Consider the following 12,610-nt stretch of genomic DNA (forward strand, 5'->3'; position numbering starts at 1 on the left):
CTCTGGCTGAAGACCCATTGAAGTTGAGCTGTTCAAGTGAGTGAACTTGTATTTTAATTGCCATCTCCTTGAGTGTCTGATCTGTTTCCCCCCATGTCTGGGCTGCTCTCCTGGTATTGCTCTAGGATCTCTGATCAGAGAACCTAAGGGATCTCTGATCAGAGAACCATTTCCTTCTCTTTTGTCATTTCCTTTCCCCATGTGATTCAAGGAGAGTGAAATAAATGACAATGACGACAAAAACAACAGTTTAACTCTTTGGAGACTTTTCTTTCTATAGACATGTATCTGTAATGCTGGTCAGAAGACCAGATGTGGAAAGAAGTAACATGAAGAAGGGTTAAAATAATTGGAAGTAGAGTGTTCTGGAAGAGCTAAGAACAATAGGTGGCAAATAAAAACTCCATTTCCAACCATGCCAAACCTCCTAAAATTGTGTAGATGGGCCCAGGCAAATGAGAGATGTCAGAATGGGAAAGAAAAAGTCCAAGATTTTTTTCTTATAACAAGACCACACTCAGTTTTGTCTCCCATGAACTTCTACTCAGTCAAATGTACTGCATTTCTGCTTTAAGCCTTTTCATCTTGTTTACTGTTCTGCTCCTTCAAAAAGCCTAGCTTGTGAGACTTCACAGGTCAGGTTCAAATAGAGACTGGAAAGTCCAAAAAAGGCATCATTGTCCTCAAAGAGAAGGTGAGAATCAAATGGCCATGAAAACTGAATTCATTCTCATCCCTAGAAGTTTATTATAGACAGGTTAGGATGGAAGAAAATTGTGGTGTAACTGTGTTGTTACCAATCATCCTCTTTCTGATATGTGGCTGAAGACTTTAATCAGGAGGTTCATCATGCCAGCACCTTACAGCAACTGTAAACTACTTTGAGAATAAATATACTTTCTATAAAGTGTCAGGAATATTCAAAGGAATCTAGCATTATATTTTGGTTTGGTGCATCATCATTACATTGCAGGAAAGACATTCTGAAGTTCATCCTTTGCAGGCAAATTTATAAGGCTGACTAGAAATGATTACACAGGTTGGCTGAAATTCTACTGAAAAGATATAGAAGAGCCCAACAGTCATGTAATATGCACTGAATGGCATCTGCAGCTACTTGCTGTAATGATTTTCCAACCATGACAAGTCAAAGAGGAAAAACATTTACAAGCAGCATCCAGAATAATGGAAAGTTCATACTTGTCCGTCTCCATCTTTTCTGAGCCAATATCATCCCTATGCTTCTGCTTTCTCAATTAAATTACTATCATTAGATGGGATAATTTCATGCATTGTTGATGTAAATCAGAACTGCAATCAGCAGAGGGGTAAAGAGATTAGATGGCTGCTAGTTTTGAGATAGGATGACAAGTCTGCTTACACATTCAGCAGGCTGGAATATGGGTGAATATTTTGGTTAAATCAATATAACATGCCATTTAGTTCCTAAAACTAAGTATTTTTTTTCTCAAAGTTGTTTTTCTCAACCAAGTAATCTCCCCCCCCTCCAAAAACAAACAAATAACAAAACACTAAGGTTTAATTTTTACATTTATGAGAACATGACATCAGGTGGCTAACATTTTACAGAATCACAGAATCACAGAATTTCCTAGGTTGGAAGAGACCTCAAGGTCATCGAGTCCAACCTCCAACCTAACGCTAACAGCCCTCCACTAAACCATATCCCTAAGCTCTACATCTAAACGTCTTTTGAAGACTTCCAGGGATGGTGACTCCACCACTTCCCTGGGCAGCCTGTTCCAGTGAAGATTTTAGCCACAAGAAAAAATAAAATCTCATGGCAAATAACTTTGAAATGAGAAATCCACAAGCTATTAGAAAACTTCTCTGTTTCTTTTTCATATCTGTATCCTCTCTGTAAACACCTCTATTCTCTTTTTTCTGTTAGTATAATTTTTACTTTTCCCACCAGGGCAGATGACTTTCCATGGCCCAGAATGACATTACTTCTTCCAAGAAAATGAAGGCTTGGAAAATGAAACATTGTCATTACAAATGTATCAAGAATGATGTTCCAAGGAGCATCTGCAAATTTGATCCAGAGCAAAATGGTTATTCCCTCTAATAAACATGGAAGAAATGGCAATATCCTGAAACTGTTCTGTGAAATTTCAGTCCTTTCTCACTAATGTTTTCAAGGCATTAAAACTTGATCTAGGTCTGCCAACGTCAGGATGTATCATTGCATCTGTCAATGGCATTACAAGGCAATGTGAATATCCAGAGCTGTCAGCAGAAAAGAGCATGGAACTTGATAGCAACAGATCAACAGAAAGCCAGCAATTGTGTCCAGGCCCAAAAAGTGCTATTATCAAAATCCCAGTTGTTGCTTCAATTATTTGTCTTGTCTTCTCTCCTTTGTACATTACATATCACTTTGAAACAAAACTCCAATTAATGGAATAAAAAAATATTGGTCTCAAAATCAGTCTGAGAGGAGAAACAGAACTCTGTATCCAAAACTAGGTCAATGATTCTGTTTGTAAATACAGGAAAACATGAGAGCTTCCAGGCTTTAGGTAGTGAATGGGTACAACCAGCCAGTGATACCAGCCAGTGGCATAGAGCCATCCCCCAAAAGAAAGGTATGTTCAGAGCCTGGACCACCAGAATGGAAATTAGCAGTCATATCTTCGGACACTCAAACAAATCTTCTTCATTAAATTGCATTTATACATGTTTCATTTTTCGGTACAGTTCATTTTTCATTACCTTATTTTCCTTGCAGGCAGAGGAAGAAAATACAAATTGAGTATTTTGGCACTTCAGATGAAAATGTAGTGAATATGCAGCCGGGGGGGGGGGGGGGGGGGGGGAGGGGGTTTAGGGGGTTGATTCCTGTTCCCTTCTGTAGGTATAAGAAAAAACAAATAATGGAAGCTTGACTTGAACAAGTGAATAAATGAATTTACAAAGGATAATCTAATTTGTGTCTTGGACTGCGAGCAATTATGAATATTTAGTAACTAGTCTGGCTGGCTTTTGGAGGGGAAAAGTGCAGGAATCCCTGGAGCAAACCAACTCAAATAGAATTATCAGTGAAAAAGAGAGGGAAAAAAAAAAAAAAAAAAAGAAGAAAAAAAAGAGAGAGAGAGAGAGAGCACAAGCAGAATTCTAAATATTAAGGGACTTTCAATATTACTGGTGGGCTTGACATGATCTGAATTGAATAAACTTTGTATTCACAGTAGTCATACTAAGAGCTCAGGAACCACTAGCATGAGTAAGGCGGTATCAGAAATGACTGGATGCTCTTTACTGCTGAGATAAAAAACAGGTGGTCAAAGCCCAATCCAGCAGTAGGCTAAAGCATGTGAGTACACTTACTGACTTCAAAGGCACAGCCCACATGTTTAATGTTAAGGATGTGCTAAAGTCTTTTGCTGAACTGGAGCCCATGAGATTTCTGAGGTCTTCACTCCCAATGACTTTGGGGTTAGCTGAAGTAGCATCTTAAGTCTGCATTTCCCTAAAGCAGAGCATAAAGATTTTTCTCCTGATTTTTTTTTTTTGTTAAAAAAAATAAATAAAAATTAATAATGATGTCTAGAAAAACATTTTCTTTTAGAAAGTCAAGAAGTCAGGCTTAAGATAGAATGTTCCCACAAACAGACATTTTACATTAAATATATATATATATATATATATTATTTTTGTGGTGCCAGTGCCAGTGTGTTACAGTTTCATTAATGCCCATATCTCACATACTAACATTGAGAGATGCTGGATGCTGCACAGAAACAAACAGCTATAGCACACACAGCTTTTTAATCTCTTCTCTCAGAGATATTTTTAAGTAGGTAACAACTTTCATAGACTCCATACACATAGCACTGTGCATGTCTCTTTGAGTGCGCAACCACTTCTGTATGCGCAAGCCACATGGTTGCACAAACCAGAAGATAGCTGGGAAAGTGGTCATTTGTACATATAAATATCCCAGTTACAGACCAGTCTTGGCAGAAATACCTACTGCTGTAGATGGTTACAGTTAGTGCATTTGAATGAAGACCTTGTCTCTCCATTTTTGAATATACAGGAATGTAGGATGAGAACTACTGGAACTGTCTCTTACAGTCTTAGACAATGCAGTCCCTTCTTGAGCTGATTGAATTTCTTATTAAACTACACTATGCATGTGTTTTTTTAACCCCTGCTACTCCTCATCAATGCAAAGCTCAATTTAATTTCCAGTCTCCATGCATTCAAGTCCAGTTTATGAACAATTACTCTTGTGCCAGTATTGTCCTTTACCTAAACCAGCTCTTCTGCCTTCCTTGGGCTTCCTTCTCTCACGTGTGTACTGAGAATAATCCATTCATCTCCCTTCTCAATCTTTTTCTTTTCATGAACTAATTGGATTCATACTTTGTCTGTGCAGGCACAGCTCTTAGACAGGTGTGGTGCATCACCTGAGGAATAATCCTGGCTGGCACAGTGATTTAGTGACACACCTGTGAGTCAACATTTCTGACCAGCTTTCTCTGTGCTGAAAGTCAGTAGTCATCTGGCTTATGGTCTTCCTAGCTGTCATTGGCTCCCGGCTATTTGAACTACTGCATTACAAATAGTGGGGAAAAAATAGCCCTTTAAGACAAAGACTTCATCTAAAGAGAGAACCCAGCTCTTAGAAACTGGATTATAATTCATTCTAACAATGAAATTCCTGCCCTTCACTATGAACAGAGTGCTTCACAGTGTTGGTCTGGGATGTCGTTAGGCAGTAGAGTTTCCTGCAGTTACCAGCTAGTTGCTCTCTACTGTTCTGCATATGTCTTTCATGCTTGACTATTGGGTATGTTTCCTGGCTCATCTCTGAAAGACCTGCATTTTCATTTAAGCTTTTGTACATATACTTATGTCAGGGTGTCATGTCCTAAATTCATGAGGATGAACACTTGGCCTTCTGCTTGCAAGAACGTGTATTGCCCACCAAAGTCACTACTTACTTCAGAGTAAGAAGTAACATCCTGTGGTCTTTTATTGTGAAGCAACTAAGGCTGGAGTGTGAGTCATTTCACTGTTTCTAGCACATTTGTTTCAGCTGCCTGAAGTGTCTTGTGAGGGATCAGAAGGTACTGTAACATGTTCAGGGATTTTATCTCCTGTTCCGGAGTCCCAGATGTTTTATATTCACAATAGGATATAGAGTATATGTGTATGTCATCCCCAGAAATCCTCATGAATTTTCCTATTTCTTCCATGATCAATACAGTTTCCACTATATAGGGTAGTTGTTTTGATGTATTTAGTATTAGCTTGATTGTATTGCTTTTTAATGGACTGCAATGAGACCACATGTTCATGTTGCACCCAACAGTGAAGTAATTGGATTTCTGTTATCCAAAAACCTCAGCTATTTCATCCTTTTCAGTATGCGCCTGCCTCTTTCTCTGTGTATCAGAATTTTGGTGCCAACTGCTGTAACCTGTGTCCTTTATTTCTTCTCATAATCCACCTTCTAAGACTCCTTACAGTCTGTGTCTGTACGGCACCTTCCCTTGCTCTTGAATTCTAGTAGGTGTCTAAATTCATCTTGTGCCCACAAACACAAAGACACTTTGTTTTCTCAACACTAAAGATCCATGTTTGAATGTCTAGCCCTTCAGGAATACTGGATAGTATTCAATATGGAGTCCTAGCCTTGCCTCCTCCTAGTGCCAGGTGTACCTAAAAATTAATGAAGATACAGATCTTGGAGGACATCATCATGCTATGTTCATATGAATGACAGTCAGACAGATGGCTATTACACGTATGTTTTTCACTTACACCTGCCCAGTCTGCCTTAGCCCCAGTCTGTGTTGGCATAGAAAACACAAAAAGCAGCTTCACATTAGCTGATAATCAATCTTGTTGACTCCATTTTTGTTTCATAAAGACTTGTTACTTTTATAGACTTTTTATATATTTGACTTTTCCTAAATTTTGAAGAGAGAAGACATTGTCATTTATTGCAGGCATTTAAGGGAGAGAAAGTAGACTGTTAACACTAAAGTATCAATTGGATGGGTTTTGCTTTGGGCATAAATTTGTGGCGCTTGGTCCCAAAGAGCAATCCCAGTTGTTTAAAGGTGTGTCTATGTAGACATAGCCACCATAGTTCCAGGGCTGCTCTGCTTGATAATACTTAAAGCCTGATATATCATTTACATTTTTCTTTACTCTTTCAAATGTCTGTTTCTTGGTATCTCACCATACGCCCACTATGTGCAAACTGTCTCAAGAGTTCACAGGCTTCTGATAAGCATGTGCAGAATCTAGAAAGATAAGTTAGGCATCCCTATAAATCACTGAACTTCTTCCCACCCTTTAGTTTGAGCATTTCCTAAACACTCTACATTTTTCAGAGTGCAGCTGGAGTCTCTCAAAAGTCAACAGATGTATAGCAGAAGCAGCACAATTTTTCTCAACAATTCTCTATGCTTGTTTCAACAGGTGTATTGTTCTCTTCTTTGTAGTACTGATGGTTCCTTCTGCCCAGTCTTCACTGGAACTAATTAAACTCTCTGTAGTCTCACTGTCTACATGTCCAATGGGTTTCTATCTTCAGCTCACCATGAAGAATCTTCCTCCACCTCTTTCAATATGAGCTTTCTTTGACTTTAAATGCTGGTTGTAAGCCGAAGTCATTGTTGTCTTTCCTTTCTCACGTTGAGGATATTTTGTTGTTGAACTGGGGTACTGTCCCACAAACTCCACAAAGATGCGCAGTTCCTTAGCTCTCTACAATGGGAAGTCATACATGCATTTCTGTGTGGCAACTGATTGCAGCTATTTTCTCTATGATTACTGCTTAAAATCAAGCCACAAACATATATGTAATACTAGGGGATCATGCCCCAAGAATCCCACTTTTTACAAAAGAGGTAAGGCAAAGGCATGCAGTACAACAGCAAAGACAATAGGTAATACCAGCACTTTCAGCATCTTCTGAGATATTCTGAAATATTCTGAAATATTCAGTATCTCAGAAATTCTATTATTATTATTTTTCAGAATACAAATCCACAACACCTGGGTACTTTACTACTTGAGAGTGGTTCCTTGCAGTGTTGTTCAGTGTAGTTATGCTGACTGAAAAGACAAGGGTGGGTAAAGAGGATAGAGCAACACCATCCCTTTGAAGCTCCAATGAAGAAACTGGGGAAAGTGGAAGGGAAGATTTTAAACCAAATAGCATCTCTGCACAGAGCTAAATCAAGTCAGAAATTCTTTGGGCTGCCATCATTTGGTGTCATACTTTGCCTTTTTTCCCGTGCCACATGGCCAGCAGTGAGAAGAGGACACAGATGAAAAGTAATGTTCCAGGTGAAAAGGTAGGAGTGAAAGGACATTTTTCCTATCCTTGTTATCAAACAAGTTTCTGGGGGGTGTTTTTCTCAGGTATGTTCCATCATTTCTCCTAGTACAGGGTGCCTGCTTTAGCTAAATTATTCTAACGGCTCCACTCTCTTGTTTCACAAGTTTCTTACTGGTGCCCTACATTTTCCTATGGACTTGGGATACTTTTATTTTATGCCATTTACACTTGGTCACATTTTCACAGTCTAATGCTGCCATTTATCATTGCCATTGGGATTACATTGGACCTGGCTATATGATACGCCTAAAAATATATATATTTCTGTCCAATGGGAAAGACAGGAGAACATGAATTGCTTTAGAACAGGCACCAGTGAGAAGTATCAGGGGATGCCAGGCTATGAGATGGATGTTAATCTAGCTAGATAGTGTGGCTGCAAGACGCATTTTCCCAACAAAGGAAGGTGGCTGCATCCAGACTGCTTATTCAGAAACACCTATGCTTTGTGCTATCTCCTAATTCACATGTAGGGATTATTGGGAAAATGCTTGTTGATATTGCTAGAGCAATAGCAGAGATCATGTAAACAACTGAACTATTTGAACAATCATCAGCCACTGCTCAAGGCTTGATCTTGTTTTGTTTGCAAGTATGGACACTACCTACAGTGCTCAGAGAAATCTGTTTACTGTAGCCCTGTTGTCAGCAGAGTTTCTCTACTTTATCAGGTTTAAGGACACAGGGTTTGTCAACCATCTTCTTCAGGTGTTTTCACATTCTGCATATCTGTTATGGTAAGGGTGTGTGACTTGTATTTCCACTGTTTCATTTCTAACTCCCTTTCTTGACTTTTTACAGAGATTATGAACATTTTGACTGATGCTAAATACAGTTTAATCCAGAAACTAAACCAGTCCCAATGTTTATGACTCTTCTATAATAATAATAATTATTATTATTATTATTACTATTACTATTACTATTACTATTATTATTATTTTGTAAGGCACTGCTTTGTTTGTCTTCAAGTTTTATTGTCTTATCAACCTCTGGAGCATCACACTGAGCAATAATGAAAAAAAAAAAAAAGCCTATGTTCTTTAAATGGTTCTTTATTAACAGAAGTGGGTTCAGAGGTGCTGCACTCACAGTCCACCAGCTGTGTAAAGGCTGATTGTGAGTACAATCTGTACTCCTTTCTTCAGGGTTGGTGCAGGTTGCTGCAGGAAGGAAGCCACCGCTTAAGCTATTCTCCCACCCACTTTCCTCTGGACTATGACTAAACAGACATAAAGTCCTAGCTATTCTGTCATCCCAGGACCCAAACCTGAGGTAGCCTGAAAAGAGGAAAGGGATCCTCGCTCCCTTCCTCCCAGACACACATAGTCCAGGGCCCAGGTCACAAACTAGGGAAAGCTTCTTAGGTACCATCCTTTAAAGAATGTCACAGAACTTCCGTTGCTGAAGAAAGACATCTGCATCCTCTGGATTATGTAAAACAAACATCTGGCAACCATGGCTTCCTCTTAGCTTTGCTGTTGTGTGTAGTAAATGGAAGTCCCAGCTCCCACAACTGTCATTTGGCTCCAGCAAGCACTATGACTCCCCTTTTGTGAGAAATGAAGAATAATCTGGCTAAATCCCAATTTCAGAGCTAGCAAACACCAAAGGTCCAGTCCCTCCTGCTGCTGTTAAAAGCTGGCTCCCCACTTCCAGGGATTAGCAAACTATGCAGACGTCCTTAGGAACAGAAAAATCAGCAGACTTCTGCTTTGCAAGATCTGAACAGAAATCAGTAGAGCTGCTCTCCATTTCACTGCCACGAGCAGTGATTTGCAAAACCCTGTAGCAAGAATGATATCAACATAAGTAAACTTTTCATTCACAGCTTTTCAATCTTGCTTCATCTCGATGAACACATGGAATATTCAGCAAACTCTGGACTAAATTATCTCTAAGTAAATAAATACATAAACATCCTATAATAACAAGCTAAATCCAGAGACCTCGCACCCAATAAAAGCAATGAAAAAGGCATCAGTGTCTGCAATAGCTTTCTGGATTCCCAACACATGCTAAGAGAAGAATATGGCCCTGCCTCACACTGTATCCCCATAATCAATCCCATACCAGAAGTCCCCACTGAGCATGTAACAATGTGCACTGTATATATTGCCCTTCTATTGTCTCTTTTGTCTTTGCCTAAGGAAAATATGCTGATTCTGCTGACAGTAAGGGCTCTGTAGTTGCAGAGCTGAAAACTAGGTTTTTCTCCAACTCAAACATGACTTAAGTTAAAAGGGAGAGAAAACACATGGGGGAACAGTGTGTATATCTCAGCAGAGCTAAATTCTTTCTCACCTCAAGTGCACTCCCAGGGATGAAGACAGGTAACTCAAGCAATTACTACAGAGGCTTTTTTTTAAAAGAAAGGCTAGAGAGCCCCTTTGAAAGTTTCTTTTCTGCTGTATAAAATCCCCAAATGAAACATGATATCTCTACTTTCCAGAAGAGAAATAAAATCTTATCTATCTTATCACCTCAGGTTCCCTCAAACCTAAAAAGGATTTTTTGTTTTGTTTTGTTTTGTTTTGTTTTGTTTTGTTTTCTCCATCCTTTAAGATTCAGTAGCACTCAGGCAGAAACAGGTGGTGGTATCCATCTGAAATCATGGGGTTACCTGTGATTCGCATGCAATCATTTTTACCATTTTGAGGTAACAGACCTCTACCTCGCAGTAATTGAGCTCTTGCTTCAAGAACCCATCCTCTACTAAAACACTATAACCACTGGTCTCTGAATTTTCTGCCTAGAATCAGCTTGTCTGTATCTTTCCTGTAAATCCAGTTACTCACTCTAAATAGGCTGTAAGGGCCTATAGAGCTAGTGCAACTAAAATGAAAAGCACAAGATTTGTGTTGTTTTTTTTTTTCTACCTTCTACAATGTACACATCTACCTTCCCTGACTAGCCTCTAAGAAAATTTAAATCAATATTTTCATTACTTGCTTACATTTATATGTCCCCATAGTTAACGGTGCTAGCAGAATGAACAGAACCGTGGAAGTCATATGTGTTATTAATAAAGAACAGAATAAGTCAAATGCAGTTACTGAGGCAGTTATTAGGGCGATTAGTGGAGGCAGAGTTGGTTTTGCTTATTATACAAGTTTGCCTTTGACATTTCTCTGTGCACAGTCTGTCTTTCAGGATGAAATTTGGTGATTTACTGCAAGAACGACAATAAAGGTTCTTTTACCACTTTTGAATCAATGGGCTTTCCACTGTATGTACAGCACAAAATACATGCATAAGCCTGGCAGCTGCTAAACTCATTGATATATAACACCAGTCCCAAAATGGTGATATTTCACTTATGGAGCTTTATAAATTGTTAAAGAAATAAAATCCACCTTTGGGAAATAATGTTTCTTTATGTATCATCGTATCCATTCCGTCCCTCTTCCCCTCCCTCCAAAATTAAAACAAATAGTGCTGAAGCTATAAATCATTGCCATTGGCACTGGAAAGCCCTCAGAGATGTTCTTTCTGTGCCATTTCAGTAGACAGAAAGTCTAATGTACAGAGAGGTGACATTGCTTTATTTTATTTTTAAGTAGTTTGTTAGAATAACATGTCCCTCCTTGATCTCTCCAATGTACATCAATATTTCTTCAGTCATTTTAAACTCATTGCACATGATCCAAATTATTTCAAAGAAAGTCATTTGGAAATGAAGCATGCCTGGGAACTTTTGCTATCGTTATCTTTTACAGACAGGCACATCTTGAAATATCATCTAATACTGTAGGTAATGCAAGTAATAGGACTGGACCAGTTGCTCTGTCCTGAAATGTATATGGTTTTGAAAACTCATTTGCAGAAATTCAGCCTCTGTTGCTTGCTCTTAATTGACTGGAGAGTCACCCAATCTATAACTGGCTAAGTGATAATCCAAGAATTGGATTTGTACCATGAAAACTCAAGCTGAGAATTTCAGTAGTTTATTTAAATTTTGTTGTTGTTGTTGTTGTTTTTTCTACTGTTATTCCTGAGGGTAAACTCCTTTCTTAGAAATTTTCTCATGTTTTTCTCAAACATTGATCAAGTATTTCTGAGACATCCACCCACTTCCATTTTTCAGTAACATGAACCATCTTTTTTTCATCCACCCATCATTAGTTAGCCTCGTTTCCTTTGCATTCACTGCAAGAAATAAGGGCCAAAATATAAAGCTTTTCTGAGAGCTTCTGAGTTCAGTAAATGTCATCTTTACATTAGAATTTCCATCAGTTACAGCACATCCATGACTAAAAAGAGACAGCCTTCTCTTCTGCCATTTTTTATCTCATTAGAGGAAGAAAATAATATAATTAAGCCAACAATCCCCAAATTGAAATCAGAAAGTTAAATTCGTCATCAAAGCAAGTAAGTAAAATAAATATTTCTAAAGTAAAATAAATATTTCTAGGCTGCATTTTTTTTCACTTGTAAGTCTGCGCAGCACAATCCCAGCAGAAGAATTTCCACTCATACTGGCTTTATTTCCACAGCAATTGCTCTCCCTCATGGAGTCACTCTTTAAGGCAATTCCTAAACACAATGTTACTGAGACTCCTCAGCCATTACTGAAGTGTTTGAAACACCCTTAGGCATAGATATAGATACTACAAACCAGCTGATAGGTTTCTGAGCCCTTGGATCCTACTTGCTTAACTGAGCAGGTGGGGAATCTCTTTATTTTGGTGGCATTACTGTATGTGTATAGAGTGACTGAGAGCCTGTGACACCTGGGAAGGTGTTTGGGAGCTCAGCCCTCCCTGTTTTATTTTCCAAGTGAGCATCTCTCACAAGTGCTCAGTCCACACTTAGACATATCCCAAGCCTGCTGTCCTCTTTTCCTACCAGCATGGTGGGTTTTTTGTTTGCCTTTTTTTTTTTTTTTTTTTTTTTTTTTTTTTCTGCTGAGCCATTTGGTCTCTGGTTTACTTTTTTCTTTCCCCTGTATTGAGTCAGCATCTGCTGCTATCATATAATACAGGTACAGACCTCATCCACACAAGGCCGATCGTATCTCATCATCTGGCCTGGCATTTGTCCGTCACGCTGGGGCAGGGAATGTGATAGCAAGCTGACAAAAAGCAGCACACGGCTGTGCCTGGAGAGCCCCTTTGTTCATCTAAGCTTCCCCTGCTGCTTTTGTAACTCCAAATGGATTTCTGATTCCCTATCTCTTGGGTTTTTCAAGCCAAATGGTTTGGTCAGATCACAAGACAGCAG

Source organism: Aythya fuligula, chromosome 2 (genome assembly GCF_009819795.1).
Source record: "Aythya fuligula isolate bAytFul2 chromosome 2, bAytFul2.pri, whole genome shotgun sequence".
In the NCBI taxonomy this organism is placed as follows: domain Eukaryota; kingdom Metazoa; phylum Chordata; class Aves; order Anseriformes; family Anatidae; genus Aythya; species Aythya fuligula.